Source organism: Pinus tabuliformis, chromosome 3_1, assembly GCF_031772625.1.
Source record: "Pinus tabuliformis cultivar Carrire ecotype Pingquan chromosome 3_1, CPIR1, whole genome shotgun sequence".
In the NCBI taxonomy this organism is placed as follows: Eukaryota; Viridiplantae; Streptophyta; class Pinopsida; order Pinales; family Pinaceae; genus Pinus; species Pinus tabuliformis.
In genome coordinates, this window is record NC_142301.1 from 678,433,080 (window position 1) to 678,458,891 (window position 25,812).

Sequence of the window (25,812 nt, forward strand, 5' to 3'; positions counted from 1 at the left end):
CTTTTAAAAGCATCAACCTTATTTGTTATTTTATGTACGGTCAATTTAAATGGAGGTGCTCATAATTTTATTCAATATTATCTTGTACAACTAGAAATAAAATGATTTGGGGGTGGTGTTTCTAGTGATTTTCAAACTTGTTTTAATTACCTAAATTTCACCTATTTAAAGTAAATAGTTTCACTGACCATCTTATCTTCAAGTAAGTAACTTTTCTTGAGGGAATCTTCATGACATCCACCATCTCTGAAAATTATGAAATATTAGTAGTATCTTGCACTAAATAGATAATGTTGTCATAGAATTTATTTTTTTTACTTCATGTCACAAATTTATTGATATTTTATGATTCTTGGTTTCGATTTCCATGCTAAGACTAGATTCATCATGCCTACTAGGATATTTAGTTGTGCAAACATCATATTGCTCACTTCTAATTGTATAAAAAATGTAGAGTATGCACAATGACATGTAGTGACATGTGGGTGTCTATTTTACTCAATGATATGCTTAGTTTTTTAACCCATTCCAATCCTACCACAATGAAATTAAGAGAAACAAGGACACAAGAAGGACTATCAAAAAATGAAATTAGAGACTTCAGAATGCAACTCAATTGTACATGAATGTAATGATAAGTATTTGCAGCTTCCTCGGCACCGATGAGCATCGAATCACACTATGAAAAATTCCTTGCATTATGCGAATTGGATTGCACCTGCACTAATCCTCTATAGTAGTTCCTTGACTTGCCTATAGATATAATTTTAGAAACAATGCTACTCCTGCAATTATTCCCTATATGGATCATCTTTGTTCCACCCTATTGATAGTTAATTTTCAAGGCAATAGAATAGAACTCTCCAATTGCACAATCACCTTTCAAAACAATGCTTGAGTATTTCCAGGTGATTGTTGAACCAATCTCTACTCAGGTCCATTAAATCCTTGATTTGTCTCCATCTCACAAACCTCTTTTCATAACAAAATTATAAATCCCACATTTTCATTCCTCATCCCCGACATACCAATTCTTTACAGTGAAATACTTTATCGTTGCTGCCTCGGTGCAATAGGGATCCACTACTATGCATGGAGATGATTTGTATCATAACATGGTGTAGTGCATCTGTCAATATATGTCATATAACTCCTCTCACCTCACATAACTCCTCTCATCTACAACAATAAGAGTCCTCTCAAAATGCCCAGTATCCATCTCATTCATCCTGAAATAAGGGGGTATTTCCATGGGTGACAAAGTGTGCTTAGGGATTTAATCAAAGGAGCTATCACTAAAAAAAATACAATGATGCATAATAATCAAAGGAGCTATCACTAAAAAAAATACAATGATGCATAATAGTTATCAGCAGGAGGGACAACCCTGCCAAGCTACTTCCTAACTAGATAAAGATACTCCTAAATTACCTCTTATAACAAACAAAAGATAACCTCAACTTCCTATAGAGTCTACATATGCATGGTAGAAATCAAAACACTGTCAAAAACAACACCTACAACAACGTTGTTCAATCTCTTCTTCTAGTCAAGGGCATGCCCAACTTTTGAAAAGTATCAAGCATGTCAAGGTCCACCTCATCCAGGCTCCTCTTCTTCTTCTACTCTCTCTGTTTAGGTTCAGAATAGTAGGAAAGGTCTTGGAAATTGATGGGTAGGTAAAAGTTGTTAGACCATTTGAGTTCTTCCATTTTTAATCATGGTCTGTAAGCATTGAATCTAAATTGCAAAATCCATTCAGTTTCCTTCCTTTTAGCTGAAATTAACATAATTTTTGGAGAGTTGTAAGGTTTAATGGATCTAAGTATATTCTACTTAAAATATAGTAACATGGTTTAAAATTGTAGGCATTGAGATCATAATCTAAGGATGAAACAAAAAATATTTTATGTTCATGATTACAAGAAATTTTAATTTCATTTTAAAAAGTTTGAGGAAGGTCTAGCATTTGCATCCTACCAGAAAATTTACTTGCATCACTCAAGCCCTTTGAATTTGGGCATCGTAGACTCCATTACACAAACAATCATCCACTAAAAAAAAGGTGAAAATAAAAAATAAAATTTCATGCATTCTGACCCTAGAAAAGTTAGGGAGGAGCACTGGTATGTACAATAACAACATGAAAAATGCTTACTTCCATTGTCTTTTGATGAATTGTTGACCACAATCAAGATCTTAATTATCATAATCATTAAACCCTTTGTACAATAAGGACATGCAAAATGCTTACTTGTGCATTGTCTTTTCATGAATTGTTGGCTGCAATAAGATTTGCATTATCATAATCATTAAACCCTCAACTCTAAATAAAATTTTTGCTTTGATCATATAAACCCTATAAATTGTTTACCCATATATTTAGTAAAAAGGAACAACTCCACCGAGTCCAAATTCATACCCATGTAAAAATTACCAAAATCTCCATGCCCAATGACCTCAAAATGCTTACTTGTGCATTGTCTTTTCATGAATTGTTGGCTTCAATAAGATTTGCATTATCATAATCATTAAACCCTCAACTCTAAATAAAATTTTTGCTTTGATCATATAAACCCTATAAATTGTTTACCCATATCTTTAGTAAAAAGGAACAACTCTACCGAGTCCAAATTCATACCCATGTAAAAATTACCAAAATCTCCATGCCCAATGACCTTGCCCTTCGTACATCTAATCGTTGATGCTCTCCTAAGGTGTTTCCCATGCAAACTCCATCTGTGATTCGAATCCCATGAATTCCATAGATCACCTTGCCCTTCGTACATCTAATCATTGATGCTCTCCTAAGGTGTTTCCCATGCAAACTCCATCTATGGTTCAAATCCCATGAATTCCATAGATCACGTTGATGGTCGTCCTTCTTCTGGAATTTCCACACCGATATAGACAAGGCAGAGAAAAATGTAGTGCTACAATGTGAAGTTGTAATCTGTGAATGTTTTATTTGAACCCACCACTAAACTGGAAATGAAAAGGACAAGAAATATTTATAATATAAAATAAAATATATATATTTCAATTGGTTAAATGATTTATTTTTAATAAGAATTTGTTATTTTTGCACTAACTTAAAAGGAAGAAGAAGTTAAAAATGATATTGGGATGAGTGTAAACATTTAAATATGACCTCAATTAATAATAAAAAGTTAAATTAATAAAAATCATAAAATTCAATTTGTTATATTTTGATTTTGTTATTAATTTTTGAATAGGCTTTGTTACAATACCATGGGCCAATACCATGGTTTATCAGTACTACAAGTCCAAAAACCATAACGTATTTCACAACCAAAACATTTTATAACAGTATGACAAGATTCTTAATGGTGGATATTCAATCCCACATTACGGTAGATATTATTAAATTGTAAAAGGTACCCTTTGTTACAATACCATGGGTCAATACCATGGATTATCAATACCACATTCCCAAAAATCATAAATTATTTTACAATCAAAATATTTTATAGCAATATGACAAGATTGTTAACCATGGATATTAACTTGTAAATAGGCTTTGTTACAATACCATGGGTAAATAGCATACCACATGCTAAAAAAACCATAACTTATTTCATAGTAAAAATATTTTATTTTAATTCAATTTTACAACATTTTTTAATTGAAAAAGGGAAAATGTTACAATTTGAGATATAGTGAATTAATCTAACAACTTGATAAATAAATATATTTAATCATTACTAATAATATTTCCCTCTCAAAAATATAATAAAGTATTCATAGCAACTATATTTTGATTTAGTCTATAATATTTTATTAGTTTATAAATCTAAATCTATCTAAATATTTTGTTATAAATAAAGGGATTTTCTCCTCATTCTTCACCATGACCATTCTCATCGTCCCTATTATCATCATGTGACATTTGAGCTCCCATATTTGAGTTCAAGCCTCTGTTACCACTTTTTTTCCCATAGCATACATTGAGAGAAAGAGTTGAAGCTAAAGAGAAGAGTATCCAAGTACCCATCCCTTAAAGGGGGATTTGTAGACCCAAGTATACATTTCCTCCTCATCAGGTCTGAAAATTATTATTTTTAATAATAAAGATAAATTTTTGCTATTTCCATTGGGTTCTTAATATATAATTTTTTTGTTATATGTTTTTATATATTTTCATGTTATCTTCTCCAAAGCTTTCATCATTTGATTTGCAGGTTTAGTGAGCATATTAGGAGTCATTATTTGTTGTTAGGGTGTTTGTCACCAGCAACTTATGTGGATAATTTTAGTACACATTCCAAAACTTTCAATACTAACAAATGGTGACTCCACTAGGTCTTTTGTCGTCAACAAATGGTGACTCAATTGGTTTAATTCAGAACATTGATAACTTTTGTTTCAACATTTTTCAAGATTTCTACCCTTTGCTGGAAAATTCTTGCTTCTATTGGGTTTCCATATCTTTTTTATGGGTCACAGGTACCAGCCACAGAGGATATGGCACAATATGGAATAGATCTGTCGAGTAGGACCTTTGTTAGGAGAGAACACTTTTTGGACCAGTAACGGCACCCTCGAACACACTTTTTTGACCAATTTCTACATCGGGTGGACTTAATAGGTCAAAATCTATGTCCTCCTTTTTTCTAGATTTTTTTCATAATTTTCATTCTTTGGCTGAGAGTTTTGCCTATGTGTTGGGAAGGGTTTCTATACTATTCTTGTTCAACCATAGGCCTAGAGTCTCTTAGTATTTTTCTCATTTTTAGGAAGGAAAAATCACTTTAGGGTTTAGAATACACCGGTGCCATTTAGTAGAAAATTTGTTGAGTTAAGGAGTATAGTTTATATAACTTTCAGCTAATGTTTTCCTACATTATTTCCATCATTTTCCAGTCCTTTTTAGGCCATAATTACAACTCTTTGTTTCCTTCTGAGACTTGTGATGCTTTTCTTTTTAGGATCCTCTTGAGCATCCTCCTTTTTCTGGAGTTTCCTTTCTGCTATTTTCCAACACTTTGCCTCTTGCTTTTGTTGGTTTTTTTGCATCATTTCAGCATATTTGGCCCTAGATCTTAGTACCTATAGACATTAGATATTTTTGTCCTTCCATTCCTTTGGGTCACTTTTTTTTCCATAACTTTTGTTGCTTCTTCATAGCCATTTTCGGTGGAGAATTGTGTGCTTTAGCTCGCTTTTTATTTTACTGTTCATTTATAGTCTGTTTTAACAGTTTATGCACTTTATTTTTCAGTAGCATTGGCATCATAAAACATGCTCAATTAACTCATCCATTGGTACATTATACACACACTCACACCCTAAGAGAATGTGATCTTGGCTACATGCTCCAAGCTAAGACTCGAAACACTCCACATTGGTAATAACTTAACTCGCATAGATTAAGGACACTTGGGAAATAAGGCAAAATAATCTAGTAGTTAGGTTTCGGATTTGTGTGATAGGATTCCAAAAACCCCCTTTCATCACTTACACCAAGACATAGACAATTGTGCTTATAGGGAGCTTGAAATCCTTCACAATCCCATGTTCAAAATTGGTGCACACCAGAAACCCGATTCATAGGGGGTGAGGCTTAGGTCTCCGTGTGGGAAACTATCCATGAGGTTACCTAGCTCATCAGTCCAGGGCTCCACATTGTTGACTAAATATCAAGAATACCATGATTTGACCACCCCCGTGGGACGAAGGTAACCTTAGTGTCTAGTCTTAGGAAAACACCCTATAGGGATGCTTGTTGGAAGCAATCATCTCTCTACCCCACCTTTGTCTAGTCAACCTTACTTGTGGACATCAGACCCCATAAAATAAGAAGTCTTTTGGAAAGCCATCTAAAACAATAGAAATAGGACTTGATTCAGGATTTAGACAACCTTTAGGCTAGAGGTTTTTTTTTTATAGGAGGTGTTTGGTTGGATTAGAGTAAAATATCATTATAATCAGTTTGCACTTCGCATCACTGCACTAGGTGTTTTCTTGTTGTTTTTACTTTCTTTCTTTATCCTCTCCCCATAGTATTTCAAGTTTTATTTTGTCCTGACACCATTTCACCCCCTAAATGATTGTCACGGAGACTTCGTGGGCTTCACCACTAGTTTCCTTTAGGAGATTCTCTCACTGTTGCTCGACAAGTAAGGGTTCCTCGATCCTGTCCTCCACCTCTAGTCCATGTATAGACTCTAGTTCCTCTTATTCCTTGAGTTCCTCCTTTGATTACACATCTTCCAAACCCTAAATCACTACCATGTCAGGCACTAATGTAGGTAGCAGAAACCTAGGCAGTAACACTAGTCCTAACTAGGGTAACCCTATAGGTGGTAACACTAGTCCTTAATAGGGTAACCCTACAGGGGGTAACAATAGTACTGACTAGGGTAACCCTATAGGTGGTAACACTAGAACCTCTTTAGATATGGCCACTAATCCAACCTTACTTCCCTAAATGGTTGGTAAACTCAAATATCAACATGTCTTTGTGTAGTGCTAGAGAAGGTATCCCATAATTTGAAAACGGATTGTTTTTGCCCCTCAAATTCAATTATTTTTATGAGAAAGTATGTGCATGATCCAAGCACTAGGCTTACATTATTGTATCTACTAAAGAGTAAGTGATTTCTAAAAATGGATTTTATATCCAAGTAATAAAATTAGTATAGAAAATTGGTATAGTTTAAAATCTAGAAGTGGATGCAACAATGTGCAATATATCAATAATGACAAATAAGATGAAAGTACATGTTTGAAGACATGGACTAGGAAAAATGGGGCCCTCGACATTGAGAGTTCAATAGAGAAACATTGTGTCCAGGTTGCCAATGATCAACTTGAGGACATTGTCAACATACAAAGCTATTGTAATAAAAAATGTAAATTCCTTAAATTAGATTGTAATTTTCCAACAAAATTGTGAATTGTGGAAAACTTGTTGGAATAAATTTCTTCCAAGGCTATATCAACTACATGCAATAATAATTTGATAATTTCATAAGAATAGGTTGGTTGGATATTAAAGGATCTTAATTTTCTTAGAAGCCCTAGCTATAAGGTTGATTTTGGTAGTTCATCTCAAGTATAGGTTTATGGCACAAAGTTATAATAAAGAAAATTTACCTACCCTCCTCCAATCATGCAATGAATTCAATGTATTATGAAGGTGGAAACTAATGCCTCTCATGTTTGGTGAGTACCAACAAAATCATTTCTTATACCTTTGTTATTATTTGATTGCATTTTAGTTAACAAAAAGGGAATGGAAATTCTATTAGAATTACAAGTGACATTTGGATTGGTTTAGAATTTAATTTACATATGGATAAAAATCTAAAATTTTCATGGATGATGCAAGAATTCTATATAACAGACCTTCTTATTGGCTTAAATGAAACATTGACAACAAAACCCTCATTTGTGGATCTTCCTTCCTCAACAAACAATTCTATGTATCTTTGAAACATATACTCTAGCACACAAGATTCCATCGGTTACTCCTCTTAGAAGCAAGTTGTTCATTAAAATAGCTAGAGTAATTGGATGGCCCATATAACCATCTCCATTTTCACTTGATACGAGCTAGTATAAAACTGTTAGAAGATGTAGACAAACTAGAATGGTGAGCATATACATTGACATGAAAACATGTAGTGAACTTTGGATATAGTATAGAGATTTAATTTGGATAATAAAAAGGGTTGGTGACAATGGTACGAAAATTTGATCTCCTTTTAAAGGGTTGATGATGATTTTTACTCATGATTATGAAAGATAAAATTTGAAAAAAAAAATCCTAAATACCATCTGATTACCACATGACATTTTATGATTAGAATAGTTAGATGAAAGACATTGATTCTAGGGCTACCTAGAAAGTATAAAGTTGCTAGAATTGGTCTCAACAATAGTTTCTCTATGCAAGGTAGAAGGAAAAGAGGATTTAAAGCACATTTATTGGAATAATTAATTATTTCAAACAATCTATGGTCCCTATCCATGACCTCATGGGCCCTATCCATGAGATGACATGGCATCGCCCACATGGAGGCCATGTAGGTACCTTCCAAGAATGGAATCATATTGGTTAATGTGGTTGTGCCATCTGGGCCACATGTGGATGCCACATGAATACCACATGGGTTCCATGTGGTAGTCCATTACAGATGATGCGTAATATGATTAGGCAAAGTTCAAGTAGGAATAAATTTCAATTCGGGAATTAGATTGAGATAAAATCTCCACGAGATGAACATAATTGTAGCATCAGATTTTATATTGTATATTGTGACCTCATCTTCATAATAGACATTAAGGCTGAGGTCAATTCAACAAGTAACCCTTTCCACAACCCAATCTACTAACGGGGTGGGTGCTAGGGCCCCACCCTAACCCCCTTATATATGTAATAGGATCGAGTCATAGTTATAGTTAAGTAAAGAGTCAATAAAGCCCATATTAATAATTATAAGTGGTTAACCCGCATTTAATGAAGGGACCACAGTTAGTTGCAAATGGGCCATGGTATTAGATAGATGGTATAGTAAAAACCATGGTATTGCATGTATGAATCCTATGTAAAGGATGGAGACTCCCCTCGAGGAGCATCGTGTCTTATTTCTGATTGAGCTTAGCTCTATTGGAGGTTGCCCCCTCGAAGAGGCAAGTGAACATTGCTTTCTGAATAATAAAATACTTACTGTTATTTCTCATTGTTCTATGTTCTGGGTATATTTCTTTGTATTTTTGGTATTCTGGTATCGTCTTGCAGGTTAAGAGCATAACAAGTGGTATCAGAGCACATTCCAGGGCCGGTGGGATCTCCAATTTTTAGCAATTTTTTTTTTGGCTAGAGATGTGTTTTGGCGTCTTTAAACCACGGGATCTATCATTGAGCGCATAAACCTGCGGATTTGGGGAGGCATGAACGCAGGAAATACAAGAGGTGATCATGCTTGTTGGACTACCTTGTAACTCCTGTGGGTACCCCTTCGAGTAGTAGCGCATTAGACAGAACCGCGCACGGACTGTCTTCCAAGTACCCTCTGGGTATATCGGAAGCCCCTAGCTCCCTTGAAACCTTTCCATAGATAAACCATCAGCCGTCTCGCTGCTATAGTACATCGAGAACAATACTCAGAGAGATTACTCACGCATACGATAGGGTAGTCGGGTTGTATGACTAAGGGCATGGTTGATCCTCCTTGGTTAGTGCCCTAAAAAATTGGGCCAAGTACTATTGTCAGACCCTTATGTATATTGCGATCTGTAGCACCTGAAACTCCTGGAGACCATAGTTCCCTTCTCTATCTCTGGATCGTGCATAATCTTTGCCAGATTAGATCTCACAAGTGGGGTTTTGTTGCAGCAGCAGCAATCAGTTCTGTCGTTCAGATCTATCAGATCAGCCATTTAGATCTCTCAGATCCATCAGATCTGCCATCCAGATCTGAGTAGTTGTTTGGGTTCCTATACTTGGGGTGTGATTTTCGCAGGAATTTTGGCAGCATTGACATTTCTGGGATTCGGCTACTGTAGTATTCCTAAGCAAGGAGTAAAACTTCGTTCGAAGAAAAAAAAAAATGAGACCCCCCCTAGCGCTTAATGGTGACTTAGCCCATAAGAATCAGGACGATGAGCTAAGCAAGGTGGTACCATTCAATTGTTAGTGCCAAAAATTTGGGTGGTCTCAAATTTCAAGTACATCGAATCAGTGCATGGTACAAACTAGAGCTCAAGCTATGGCAAATGAGAGGATCGACAAACTTGAATCAACATTGAACGAGATAATGTTGTCGCTGAAGAACATAAATGAAACACTCTCAAAGGGCAATATGGAGGAATGCGTGGAGGCATATATTGGCAATGAAAACAGTGAGGATGAGTCTAGCCAGTCTCTTCCCCTCTTTGGAACTCACCAACAATCCCATCCGCGACCACCCAAGTTGGACATGTATAAATTTGATGGCTCTCACCCGGCCTTATGGATAACACAATTGGAGCAATATTTCACTCTAAGTTACATCTTGGATAATGTGACTCAGCTTAGTGTGGGTATCATGTACTTGGACAATGAAAGATGGAAATGGTGGCAATGGCATCAACGTTGCTATGGAAGTCCCTTGACTTGGGAGACATTCAAAAAAGCTCTTATGGATCGCTTTGACCATGAATCTAAATTTTTGAGTCATCTCACTAAGCTCCAATAGACAAGAACAATGAATGAATATATTACAGCCTTTGAAGCCTTAGCTTTCCACACTGGAGGTCTATAATATGAGTTCTACATGGAATGTTTTGTCAGTGGTCTCAAAGAAGCCATACAAGCCCACGTTCGACTGCACCACCCTAGCTCTTGGCTGCATGCCTGTAGGATAGCTCATGAAGTCAAACGTGCATTAGCGGCCCAGTCCAATTGCCCAAATTTCATTGCCAAGGGTCACCCTCCACAGGCTCAAAGCACTACCCAAATACTCAAGGTTCAAAAGGTGTCACCAGCAGAAATGGCGGAAAGAAGAAAGTGTTGTGCTTTACAACAACCCCCCATTTCTTATCATTATTTCTTTAGAAAAACTATCATATGAAATGGGTCCCTTTTCGTTTTGATTGGTATCAATATTATATTGTTCAAAAAGGTCCGAAAACAAAATGAAAAACATTATGAAAACCTTTTCAATAAACCCATTTTGATCATAATAAAACAAATAATCAATCTTTGATCATTGCGATAAAGCGATCGCAAGATCGCATATCGCAATGACATAGGGAGCATAAGTTGATGGCCCATTGGTTTTCGCCGATGCGATATCGCTATCGGCTATCGGCAATATTCTATGCATGTTCTTAAAGCGCCCCAGGCCATTCACCCCGATGCGATGCGATTTTGCTATCGGCAATCGGCGATATGTTATCCATATTTTCATAGAGCGCCCATACTCCTGATGCGATGCGATATCGCTATCGGCGATCGAGGATTTCAAAAGGTGCCAACATAAGAAGTTAAGCTTTCCCCGACGCCCGATTGCGATAAAGCCAAAAGCGCAGATTTCAAAAAGCCGTTAAGACAGAGGGATATTATGATCAATTCATATTAAAAGCTTGATCTGTCGAACAGTGATTTACCTGCGCTCAACCGCCAAAACATCCAAGGCACGCTTAAACGAATCATTTGGCTGATTAATGATATGATGGGCATTTAAAGGATTGGCAGGTTTAAACGGCCATTTAATGTAATAATAAGTTCTGAAATCTTCCCATAGATTGTATTCGTGGCCATTTTGAAAGCTAATCCCTCACCATGCATTGATCAATTTATCTTTCTCATATTGGGTTTTCATTGTCAATTCTCTGCGTTACATTCATTTTCACCTCTGTGCAGAATTCTTCCAAAGAAGAAAACTCAAGCAGAATGGGGAAGAAATCTAAGAAAACCACAGTCGCTTCCGTTGCGCCAGCCACAGGACAAGTCGTCGCTGATCCAACAAACAAAAAGAAAGGATTGATATCTGATACTACATGTTCTGGTCTCGGCAGATCTACTTGGCAAAGTACCTACAACCTGATTGAAGTCGAAGAACCTAAAGTGACAATAGTACAAGCTTCTGCAGATTCAACTCGGAAATCTGATGGTACTTTAAAAGACCTAGTTGACTCCTTCCTTCATCGGATAGCAGCTCGGGAGCAAATTCTCCCATATACAAATGTAGTGTGATGGGCAATTGAGGAAATCCCGATCATGGACAGAACCTTCTGCACCAGAGACGAGAGGATTTTCGGGTCATTCAAGGTTGATGATTTAAGGCAAATGTATCATTTGCCTGAGCCAGAGAAGAAGTACAATAAGTAATTTTTGGAGAAATTCCGAAAAGAGAATGAGGTGGAATCCGAACCCATCCGGGATTGGAGACAAAATCCAGCAAAACACAAACATGAATCTTCCGGTAAGTACTCGGTTGATTCCCTATGTTCTCCTTATTGTTATGCTGGAATAATGATGTGTAGATTGTGGGGGTTGCACGACTCTTCTAATTTCACTATAGAAATGGTTCCCTTGATGGAAGCGGCGTGCAACAGTGAAATAATGGATTGGGCCACTATTCTCTCAGATAAACTAGCAAGAGCTGTTCTTGAGTTTAGAAATAAGACCCGCGTTACTGAAAGGGTAATTCCCCCATTCTATTATAGTGCCTATATTTTAGACACCTTGTGTTTTAACTCTGAATTTCCTATGCTCGGCTGGAGGTGGACGCCACAGGACCCCATGTCGATTCACATATACCATCAGAAATTGTGGAAATCCTCGTATAAGCACCATTTATACCAAGTCTGCAATGGCTTTATGTTATCTATTCATTATTCTATTTTTGATAAACCTGCTCCCAAGATTTCCTACCAAGCCGGAATTGACTTAACATCAGTAGGAAGATGGTTCTGGGAGGAGAAGTTCACTTATGTAAGAGTTTTCGGCAGCCAAGACGAACCTCACGTCCTTCCTTTGTACATACCTGATAAACTGCTGGCGAGGGAAATAGCTTACCAGATCATTTCCGAGAGTGTTACACAGACTCTCAAGAAAAATAAAAAATAGGGCTGGCCCTCTTTTCCTTTGAGATGCGGTGTCTATACCTTGCATGATCTCAAACATGCAGAGAAAGAAGCTACTAAAATGAAATCATTAACTCTAGCAACTCTCCCTAATAGGCAATTTGATCCCAACAAAGTCGCCTATAATGCACTCGAACAGGCCAAATTGTCAAAATTTGATCATAAAGAAGATATGTTTGATGACCTGTTCTCCTCAGCTGAGTCAATAATTCAGGTTAAGGCATTCGCCAGAATGAAATATCAAGATGAAGGGTTGATTAAATTTAATAGACGTAGAGAATAGAGGTTGCAAACTCTGCCTCTAGATCTATTAGCAACAACCCCAACAACATCGTCAAGCGAGCCTGAACGGCAACAGTCAAAGGAACCTCCGGTTACAACAAAAGAACAAGAGAAGCCACAGGAGGAAACTCAGACTAAAGGGCAGGAGAAAGAGCAGGAGAAAGTGCGGGAGAAGACCCAGACTAAAGAGAAAAAACAAACCAACATTGAAATAAATGTGGATACTCATATCGATCCTAAATTGCTCCAGGAATGGCAACAATTTGATTCTATTATCAGTAGTCTAGAGTGTTCCAAGAACACTGAAACTTCTAAAGCAGCAGACACACAGGAAACCACTTCACAACAGGTTCTAAATGGAACCAGCGGCCCACCCATTTCAAAAGAAGTAGAGATAATACCGAAGGACCCCTCCGATCAAATCATTTTGCAGGTAGAAGAGATTCCTCCCTTGGATGTCTTCTACATCCCAAGACATAAAGCTGTAGTAAAACGACGGAGGAAGAGAAGAAGGACTGATCAACCTTCTCTTTTCCCAGAACAGACGGTCACGAGCAATGTGGTTTGGAAGGAGGAATTTGACCCCTCTGATGACCTGACAAAACTGTCACAATATGCTGGAGCCTATTCGGCAGCAACAATAGATAAGGCATCGGAGGTGAGTCTTTTACTGAAAACAAAAGACCAGGAAATCTTCTTATTACAGGCATAGCTAACTGAAGCAAAGCAGAAAGCGGAGCAGGCAGAACAGCAATTGTTGACACAACAGCAATTAAACAATCAACTAACTCAACAATTGCAGGCGGAAAAACAAAGGATTGACCACAGTGCAATCCAAAAGCAGAAAGAATTATCAGAGGCCTTGGCGCAATTGAAGGCAGCAAATGAGAAAATGCTAAAAACAAAAGATGAGCAAATTGCTCAACTATCAGCACAGCTCGAGAAAACAAAGGGTGTTCCACAAGTAACAGAATTCAGAATAGAAGCACTACAAATAAATACTGCATTGATAGCCCAAATTAAGCTTCTATGTCAACAAATCGCCCAGGCAGAGCCACTATGTGAATTAACGACATCCATAAGTGACAAAGTAGAAAAGGCTAGGACGGAATTGGATCAAGCTGAAGAACTGATAGCGGCATTTCTTGACTGGCGAGATACTGATCAAGGACAAGCGGCGAATTTACCAAGAATTTTAGAGTCACATAAAGATATACTATTTACAGAATGGCAGTCCCAGTTAATGAAAGCAGAGAGGGCAGTTTCAAGATGCAAATCAACTTCAAGCAATTTGGTTGAATTAGTTAATAACACTCTCTACTTGTCAAACATGATTTCCCAATGCACACCAGGAAAATTCACAGCGATGAAAACATTGGAGCAGTCATGTTATCCAGATCTAGAGGAAAAGGGAAGATTAATTGCTGGAATTAACAGTTTAACGTGGGACACCTATTGGTTCTTCTTGGTAAAACCACACACTCAGAGAGCCGCCCTCAAGTGCCTTACAGATGCAATCGGGTATATTATCCCCGATATTCAGGATGCCACCTATGCCGCCCAGCTCAGCTCTCGCCTCAACAAACCACCCGAAGTGGAACCGATGCTTGCGATAAGTTAGCTCAGATTTAAAGGCAAACAACCTACTTGATGATTCATGCCGCCGACTGCCAGATTGCTGAGAAAAATATTATCAAAATCAATTGATACCAATTAAGTAGGATTTCAGTTTCATAGATAGTTAGCTTAATTAGGTATTTATAGACCCTTTCATGGTTTTAGAAAGGGTCGTAAAGTTTTGTATTTGACTTAAAGACTAAAGTTGCACTATTGTGCTTCAGCCATATTCTTTTATAAAACTGGACCAGTTATTCTAATTTTGACAAGGAAGCTTTTATGCAAATGTGCACTATTGTCTTCGTTTGAAAGTATTTCTGTGTTGGAAGAAGAATATCAAATAGCGATTGATATTGGGAGTGTTTCGCAGCTCATATGGTACTATTATCTATGTCTGAATCCATTCTTTTCATATGAATTGTTATTTGATTACCTTTTCTATTATCGAATATATGTATGTGTTTTAATAGCATTTTTGTATTCCTTCCACTATTGGATGTTTATGGGATGCCTTTCCTTTGATCATATATGTATCGATGATATAAATAGTGTAGCAATATTGCGCTAATCCTTTGTTTAACGATTTAAGCAGAGTAATTCTGAATGAATAAAAGTCCATGTTTGTTGAATAGAGTCATCTACATGCCTGTTTATAAACATAGATCATCAAGCGCTACACTTTAAAAATAGAATAGTTCCCGGGATTAGTAGTAGTCCTTTTATTTCGCCGGTATATTAAAATTATTCGCCTATCGTTAGATTAGTTAACCAATCATTCATTCATCCCTTTTATCCATTTACTGGGAAACTGGTCCCATTATCCCCAGTCGGAGCCACCATTCCAAACGGAAAAGGAGTTGTACTAAGGTCCGGACCGGGTGGTTATCCCCCAATGTTGATACAACGATTTTCGGGGCATCAACATTTTTGGCGCTAGAAGGAGGGCCTCAACTGTGAATGGCAAGCAAACCTAAATCTATAGGCCATTCTAAGAGTAATTCTCCCTCCGTATCTCCTCGTACTTCCCAATTGCATGCTGGTTCTCCAGTATCCAAACAAGAAGAAGAGGAATCGACTACCACTGCTCGAACCCATCATACTCCAGAACAATTAAGTCTTGAATCCCCTGAAGTCCAGTCTCTTATCCACAAACTTCAGAGCTTCTCGATTTCACCACAGAAATCTGAGGTATCACAAAGCAGTGCGACTTCGCAGTTTAATCTACCTCACCCTCTCACCAGACTTCAGATCGAAAAGCTCGGTATTGAACCTACTGAGTTCCCTTTACCCAAAAGGAAAAAGGCAAAGAAATATACTGAAGGATCTGACAGTAAGAGCTTTCATCCTCAACCTCCATCTCACTTTCCCCTGTGCGAAGTCAACCATCCACTCCCCCATTACATATTGTTGTTCATCAGGGATTAGGAGCTTTAACATCCCCATCTGCTCACTCCGCAACATTATTTCCTTCCGAGACATTTGGAATTTCAATAGTAGCATCATCTGCTACTGCTGTTATAATGGCAGATCCATGGACCAGGCCTGGTGCAGTCAACATGCCTGCACCATTGCATGCATTACCTGATGCTCCTGAAAAATGGTTACCCAAGTTTAACCCAGATGATGGGACCCAAGCTGAGGAACACATTAATAACTTCATGTTGGCAGTCAACTTGAAAGGAGTAACAGAACAAGATGTTGTTGTTAGACTTTTCCCTTATACCTTGCAAGGATCAGCAGGATCCTGGTATTTTTCTTTACCCTCTGGTTCCATTACCAGTTGGAACACTTGCCAAGAACAGTTTCTTACCAAGTATGGAGATGATAGGTCTTTGGCTAGACTAATAAACGATCTCTCCAATCTTAGGATAGAGCATAGGGAACCAATTAAGGAATTTAATGCCCAATTCAATAAACTCTTGAATAAAATCCCGACGGCCTCCAAACCAAGTGAGCAAATTCGAAGCGAATGGTATATAACCGCCCTACCTGCCAATATAGCTATTTTTGTAGACAGGGCTAGGAAACCTACTTTAGCTGAAAACATGAAAGAAGCACTTGCTGTGGAGAAACGCATTAATGCTCTAGAAAAGAAAGCTGCTCTGGAAGACAGAAAAGCCAAAAAAGTTTCTTTTAAAGATGATTCAAGGAAGAAAACCCCAAAAGATCCATATGACATGGAGGTTTGCAAAAGGTCCTCAAGAATTTGTCAAACGAAGTGGTTGAAATCAAGAAACAGGTAGCCGAAACCTCAACCAAAAGACCCTTTAGAAATTATAAGAAAACTGAATCAAAACCACCAAATGTTATATCAAATGCGGATTCAGATCTTGAAGAAGGAGAAGAAGAAACAGCTACACCTACTGATGAAGAAGAGGAGATTGTTGAATGTCACGGAATGTGGGATTTCATACTACCCAACTCCGATACCGATAATGAAGAAGAAGCGTTCCCTGTCACTACTAGGAGTAAAAGTACCTCCGAACCTGTTCAGGCAACTTCAAAGAAGAGGAATGCAGGTGCTGCTACAACAAAGGAAAAAGTATCTACAAAGAAGCCACCTGCAGCGGTCCCTCAAAACCAACCTTCAACCTCAAATACTCCTTCAACACCTAAAACTTTAGTAGTATCCGATTCGATGGATTACAATATTGTTGATGATATGAAGAAAACTAAGGCAAACATTACCATGTTTGAACTTAGCAAATTAAAACACCAGCAGAAATTGCTTCTCAAATAATTTAATGTTGTTCCCACTTCACCTCTTCCCAGTGCTAAAGCTGCTGATGATACGGATCATCCACCTTCTGGTATGGTTGAAGCTACTGATGCAGTCCTAATAGGAGATAGATCAAACTCTCATACTCCACCTTTCCTTCTAACCTATGAGATCTACAATAGAAACCTGCACAACTGTTTGATTGACTCAGGGGCATCTTCTAACATAATGCCAGCTTCAGTTTGTTCCAAACTGAACATTGAACCACAGAAGTCTGCTATTCATATTGTACAGTTGGACAGGACCAAAGTACAGGTTTTAGGAGAGATTAATTCCATAACTATCAGGTTATCTGCTAATCCCAGAATAGTACAAAGGATTGATATCCCAATAGCTGATATACCTGAATTTTACGGTTTGATCTTGAGCAGGGATTGGTCTGTAAAACTACATGGGTATATTTCTACTGATTGGTCACATATGTGGCTTCCCTATAAGGGTAGGCCAAATCAAATAAGGATTGATCGAGAAAAACATATGACCCATACAGTTACTGAGTTTGAGCAACAAAACCAACCAATAGCATTTAATAACAACATTTTGGGGAATTATTCATCAGAGTCATTCTTTGGCAACTTCACTGCCCAGCCATCCCTTTTCTCAGTAAACCATTTTGCATCTCAGATTGAGAATTTTTCACAAACAGATAGGTCTATATGTTTCAATGGTACTGAGAAAATAGTAAATAAATTTGTTAATACTTCTTTATTTTGGTCGTTATATTTCGATGGGTCCAAATCTAGTGAGGGCTCAGGAGCAGTATGTATTTTGATTAGCCCACAAGGGGAAAAAACAATGCTGTCCTGTAGGTTAGAATTTGAATGCACAAATAACACAACAGAGTATGAAGCCTTAGTCCAAGGGCTATATAAAGCCATCGGCCTCAAGGTCCAATATTTGAAAGTGTTCGGAGATTCTGAAATTATTATCAAACAGGTAAGGAATACAATTCATTGTCTTTCCACCCATCTCAAGCATTATCAATCGCTGACACAGGAACTTACCTCCCACTTTTTGGCATTCGATATTTCTTCTATTCCTAGGTCTCAAAATTCGGCAGCCGACCTGCTAGCCAATGTCGCTTCCAAGCTCCTACCTTCCGAAGACTACAGCCCAGATAGATTTTCAGTAGAGTTGCTTTTTAGGCCATCAATTCCTGACAATGTCACAAATTGGAGAGTATTCAACCATGATCAAGACATTTTGCAGTTCTTAACTTCCGAAAAGTCCTATGATGATCAAATCATCGAGGAAAATGAGCATGACCTTCAAATGAAAGGTAAACCTGAGGAAAATTCAATCCCTAAGCCTGTGGTAAAGCTTGAGGATATGTATGATATTAAAGACAGGTTTAAACCTGTGACTAATGCAAAGCTCCATAGTTCTATCCTAAGGTTTGAATTGATAAACCTTGGCACTGAGCAAACCCCTCAAAACATTAATTTAGGATTAGGACTTTCTTTGGAAGAGAAGGAGGCATTCATTAGACTGTTAAGAAAAAATAAACAGGTTTTTGCTTGGAAATATGATGATTTAAAGACATATGATACATCCATCATCCAGCATACCATTCCAATGCTTCCCGATCAGAAACCAATTCAGCAGAAGTTGAGGAAAATACATCCGAACTTAGAGAGTCAAATAAAATCTGAACTTAACAAACTCTTGAAAGCTAAGATTATTTTTCCCGTTCGACACTCAAACTGGGTCTCCAATATGGTGCCAGTCAGAAAGAAAAATGGCGACATTAGGATTTGTATTGATTTCAGAAATTTGAACAAGGCAAGCCTAAAAGACAATTTCCCATTACCTACCATGGAGCAGATACTCCAATCAGTAGTAGGCTCTGAGTTAATGTCCTTTCTAGACGGTTTCTCAGGATATAACCAAGTTCTGGTCCATCCTGATGACCAGCTTAAAACCACATTCAGAACAAAATGGGGAACATATGCATATCAGAAAATGCCTTTCGGACTTATTAATGCAGGAGCGACGTTCCAAAGAGCAATGGATATAGCTTTTAGAGGGTTGATTAATAGAACAGTAGTCGTCTATTTAGATGATATTACTGTATTTTCAAAAGAGAGGTCAAATCATTTTCATGATCTAAATCAAATCTTTCAACGCTGCAAAATATATGGCATTTCTCTTAACCCTAAAAAATCTTTCTTCGCTCTTGACCAAGGAAAGCTCTTAGGCTTTATCGTGTCTAAAGATGGCATTTATATTGATCCTGATCGGATCAAAGAAATCTTTGAAATCCCTTTCCCTCATAATAAAAAATCCATGCAGTCATTTTTAGGCCAAATCAATTTTGTCAAAAGATTTGTTCCAGATTTTTCTCAAATTATTTTACCACTTCAAACTATGATTAAGAAAAATTCAGTCTTTAAGTGGGGATCAGCAGAAAAGGAAGCGTTTGATTTAATCAAGCAATTGATAATCAATGCCCCAGCCTTAAATACTCCGAATTTTTCTAATCATTTTACATTGTATACTATCGCATCCAACTTTTCTTATGCAGCAGTACTCACGCAACTCAATGATCACAATGTGGAAGCACCCATTTCATTCTATAGTTCAAATCTTCAAGGTGCTGAATTGAATTACTCTGAAGTAGAAGAACAAGCCTTTGCTGTATATAAAGCTGTCAAACATTACAGACCCTTCCTTTTAAAATCTCGCACAAAAGTTATAGTTCCTTTCCCCGCAGTAAGGCAACTATTGATCCAAAGGGAACTAGGTGAAAAAGGGGCAAATTGGGTTACAGCACTTCAAGAATATGACTTAGAAATTAAACCAGCAAAGATTGTTAGAGGTCAAGGTTTTTGCAGGTTATTGGCAGGAGCATCCAATATTCCATAATCAAGAGATACAGATCAAACCAAAGAAATCAACCAGATAAGTATTACTGATTCTGAGTCACAATATGCTGACTTAATCTTTTATTTGAAAAATGGATATGCACCTCCTAACCTGTCTTACAAAAACAAAAGGGCCATTAGATTGAAAGCAAAAAAATTTACAATTATTGATGATGTGCTTTTTAGGCGAAATTATGATTCAATCTTATTAAGATGCCTAGAAAAACCTGAAGCACAAAAGGTTTTGCAGGAATTACATGATGGACTAGCAGGAGGACATTTTGGAGCTGACACAACAGCCCATAAAATCATTCATGTTGGCTACTATTGGCCCACTCTGTTTAGAGATGCTCATGAATATGTGAGGAAATGCCAAAATTGTCAAACTTCTAGTGGAAGAAAAAGAAAATCAGCTTTCCCTTTGCAGCCGGTCAACATTGAACAGCCATTTGAACAATGGGGATTGGATATCATTGGGGAAATTACTCCGCATTCTTCCAAACAGCATAAGTATATCCTTACTGCTACCGATTATTTTACTAAGTGGGTTGAAGCAATTCCTTTGAAGACAACAAATTCTGAGGCAATCATTGAATTCATAGATCAATTCATCATTACCAGGTTTGGTGTCCCAAATGCTCTTGTTTTTGATAATGCATCTTATTTTTCAGGCAATGCTATGTTTGATTTCACTATTAAAAGAGGATTTAAATTAAAATATTCCGCTAATTACTACCCTCAGGGTAATGGTTTAGCAGAATCTACAAATAAAAATCTGATTAAAATTATTAAGCGAACTATCGAACAGAACCATAAAACATGGCACAAATCCTTAATATTCGCACTATGGGCTGATAGGATAACACATAAGGCTTCTATAGTATCTTCTCCATTTAACCTTGTGTATGGAAAAGAAGCAGTGGTACCAACTAATCTTGTCCTTCCTTCCTTAGCCCTAGTTCAGTTTATTGAGGAAAGCCCTTCTTCTTCTATTCAATTTAGACATGACCAAATTCTAAAATTAGAAGAGGAAAGGGAAAAAGCCAAGGTTATTCATGCGAAACATCAGCAAATCATCAAGTCATCCTTTGATTCAGTCTCATCCGGTTCAAAACAATTTCAAGTCGGTGATTTAGTTCTGAAATGGGACAAAGCCCATGAGGACAAGGGAAAACACACCAAGTTCTAGAAGATGTGGCTTGGGCCATTTCATATCTGTGAGAAGATAGGCCATTCGACCTTCATATTACAAGATTTATCAGGTTTGAGAGATTCTCTCCCTGTTAATGGCCTTATCTTAAAAAAATTCTTTAATTGAGGAGGTAACCCCTTCTCCTTTTTAGTTTAATAGAGTTTTGTAATTTGTAGGACCATTAGAAAATAAAGTTGTAAGGTATCTTCCATTGACCTTTGCTATTTAAAAGTTGCTCAACAGAGGTAGTGTGGATATTTACTTTTAGATAATAGAAGTCTTACATAAGAGAGATAATTTCTAGGAAACTAGGTATAGTTGCATTCCAAAATCACAATTCAATTTTTGTGAACCCCTCTCAAAGTTTAGAAGTATTGTAAATCATTTTATGTTTTCAGATTGGCCACAAAAAGGTTATCAATATCAAAACAAAAACTAATCCAACTTCAGCATCTTTAACTCTTATCTTGTCATCCATTTACTCTTAAGGAGAAAATTGTCCATCCCATTCACCAAATATTATGGTTACTCAGAGTGTAATTCTAAAATATCTGATATTAAAGATAAGAGGTCTTATTACAAGCCTGCTTACCATGTTCATAGGGAAATAGTTTAACCGACATTACCAATACTGCATACCAAAACAGGGTAATGGCTTAGAATTATAAGACAAGGGGTCTCATCACGAGCCAGCTTGTTCGGTTAAATTACTACCAGTGAATGGCATTGTCAATAGCTGGCCACCAAACCAGGACAATGGCTTTTTATCTTAGCAATAACAGAAAATGAAAGGAAATACAAAATATGAAAACATGTTTTGAATTCATTCTGTTAATCACACTCTTAAGTGGATGGGACCATGGACAATAATATGGTTTAAAGGTATCCCTGTCGAAACTATGAACGTTTGCTGGCAGCAGAGGCTCTACCTATGACAAAGGAGTCAATTCTAAAAGCTGATTTGGAAAGGTTCTCTATTTTATCATTATAAACCAAGAAACGCCAATTTAAAACTTAGAATGTATCTAATTTTAAACAAGAGAGGAAATTAACAAAGATAGTTTTATTTTATTTAGAATGCAAATATACCTAGTTATATTAGAATCTTTTCCCTTTAATGAGAACTCTATTTTGGAAAAGTTTAAGTATTTCCATACTTTTCAGAGATAACTGTTTCTTCCAGCGAATCGCCAATTGTTGTGCTTTACAACAACCCCCCATTTCTTATCATTATTTCTTTAGAAAAACTACCATATGAAATGGGTCCCTTTTCGTTTTGATTGGTATCAATATTATATTGTTCAAAAAGGTCCGAAAACAAAATGAAAAACATTATGAAAACCTTTTCGATAAACCCATTTTGATCATAATAAAACAAATAATCAATCTTTGATCATTGCGATAAAGCGATCGCAAGATCGCATATCGCAATGACATAGGGAGCATAAGTTGATGGCCCATTGATTTTCGCCGATGCGATATCGCTATCGGCTATCGGCAATATTCTATGCATGTTCTTAAAGCGCCCCAGGCCATTCACCCCGATGCGATGCGATTTCGCTATCGGCGATCGGCGGTATGTTATCCATATTTTCATAGAGCGCCCATACTCCCGATGCGATGCGATATCGCTATCGGCGATCGGGGATTTCAAAAGGTGCCAACATAAGAAGTTAAGCTTTCCCCGACGCCCGATTGCGATAAAGCCAAAAGTGCAGATTTCAAAAAGCCGTTAAGACAGAGGGATATTACGATCAATTGATATTAAAAGCTTGATCTGTCAAACAGTGATTTACCTGCGCTCAACCCCCAAAACATCGAAGGCACGCTTAAACGAATCATTCGGCCGATTAGTGATATGATGGGCATTTAAAGGATTGCCAGGTTTAAACGGCCATTTAATGTAATAATAAGTTCTGAAATCTTCCCATAGATTGTATTCACGACCATTTTGAAAGCTAATCCCTCACCATGCATTGATCAATTTATCTTTCTCATATTGGGTTTTCATTGTCAATTCTCTGCGTTACGTTCATTTTCACCTCTGTGCAGAATTCTTCCAAAGAAGAAAACTCAAGCAGAATGGGGAAGAAATCTAAGAAAACCACAGTCGCTTCCGTTGCGCCAGCCACAGGACAAGCCGTCGCTGATCCAACAAACAAAAAGAAAGGATTGATATCTGATACTACTGTTCTGGTCTCGGCAGAACTACTTGGCAAAGTACCTACAACCTGATTGAAGTCGAAGAACCTAAAGTGACAACAGTACAAGCTTCTGCAATTTCAACTCGGAAATCTGATGGTACTTTAAAAGACCTGGCTGACTCCTTCCTTCATCGGATAGTAGCTCGGGAGCAAATTCTCCCATATATAGATGTAGTGCGATGGGCAATTGAGGAAATCCTAATCATGGACAGAACCTTCTGCACCAGAGACGGGAGGATTTTTGGGTCATTCAAGGCTGATGATTTAAGGCAAATGTATCATTTGCCTGAGCCAGAGAAGAAGTACAATAAGGCATTTTTGGAGAAATTCCGAAAAGAGAATGAGGTGGAATCCGAACCCATCTGGGATTGGAGACAAAATCCAGCAAAACACAAACATGAATCTTCCGGTAAGTACTCGGTTGATTCCCTATGTTCTCCTTATTGTTATGCTGGAATAACGATGTGTAGATTGTGGGGGTTGCACGACTCTTCTAATTTCACTATAGAAATGGTTCCCTTGATGGAAGCGATGTGCAACAGTGAAATAATGGATTGGGCCACTATTCTCTCAGATAAACTAGCAACAGCTGTTCTTGAGTTTAGAAATAAGACCCGCGTTACTGAAAGGGTAATTCCCCCATTCTATTACAGTGCCTATATTTTAGACACCTTGTGTTTTAACTCTGAATTTCCTGTGCTCGGCTGGAGGTGGACGCCACAAGACCCCATGCCGATTCACATATACCATCAGAAATTGTGGAAATCCTCGTATAAGCACCATTTATACCAAGTCTGCAATGGCTTTATGTTATCTATTCATTATTCTATTTTTGATAAACCTGCTCCCAAGATTTCCTACCAAGCCGGAATTGACTTAACATCAGTAGGAAGATGGTTCAGGGAGGAGAAGTTCACTTATATAAGAGTTTTCGGTAGCCAAGCCGAACCTCACGTCCTTCCTTTGTACATACCTGATAAACTGCTGGCGAGGGAAATAGCTTACCAGATCATTGCTGAGAGTGTTACACAGACTCTCAAGAAAAATAAAAAACAGGGTTGGCCCTCTTTTCCTTTGAGATGCGGTGTCTATACCTTGCATGATCTCAAACATGCAGAGAAATAAGCTACTAAAATGAAATCATTAACTCTAGCAACTCTCCCTAATAGGAAATTTGATCCCAACAAAGTCCCTATAATGCACTTGAACATGCCAAATTGTCAAAATTTGATCATAAAGAAGATATGTTTGACGACCTGTTCTCCTCAGCTGAGTCAATAATGTAGGTTAAGGCATTTTCCAAAATGAAATATCAAGATGAAGGGTTGATTGAATTTAAAAGACTTAGAGAATAGAGGTTGCAAACTCTGCCTCTAGATCTATTAGCAACAACCCCAACAACATTATCAAGCGAGCCTGAACGGCAACAGTCAAAGGAAACTATGGTTACAACAAAAGAACAAGAGAAGCCACAGGAGGAAACTCAGACTAAAGGGCAGGAGAAAGAGCAGGAGAAAGTGTGGGAGGAGACCCAGACCAAAGAGAAAAAACAAACCAACATTGAAATAAATGTGGATACTCATATCGATCCTAAATTGCTCCAGGAATGGCAGCAATTTGATTCTATTATCAGTAGTCTGGAGTGTTCCAAGAACACTGAAACTTCTAAAGCAGCAGACACACAGGAAACCACTTCACAACAGGTTCTAAGTGGAACCAGCGGCCCACCCATTTCAAAAGAAGTAGAGATAATACCGAAGGACCCCTCTGATCAAATCATTTTGCAGGTAGAAGAGATTCCTCCCTTGGATGTCTTCTGCAGCCCAAGGCATAGAGCTGTAGTAAAATGATAGAGGAAGAGAAGAAGGACTGATCAACCTTCTCTTTTCCCAGAAAAAACGGTCACGGGCAATGTGGTTTGGAAGGAGGAATTTGACCCCTCTGATGACCTGACAAAACTGTCACAATATGTTGGAGCCTATTCGACAGCAGCAATAGATAAGGCATCAGAGGTGAGTCTTTTACTGAAAACAAAAGACCAGGAAATCTTCTTATTACAGACAGCTAACTGAAGCAAAGCAGTAAGCGGAGCAGGCAGAACAGCAATTGTTGACACAACAGCAATTAAACAATCAACTAACTCAACAATTGTAGGCGGAAAAACAAAGGATTTACCACAGTGCAATCCAAAAGCAGAAAGAATTATCAGAGGCCTTGGCGCAATTGAAGGCAGCAAATGAGAAAATGCTAAAAACAAAAGATGAGCAAATTTCT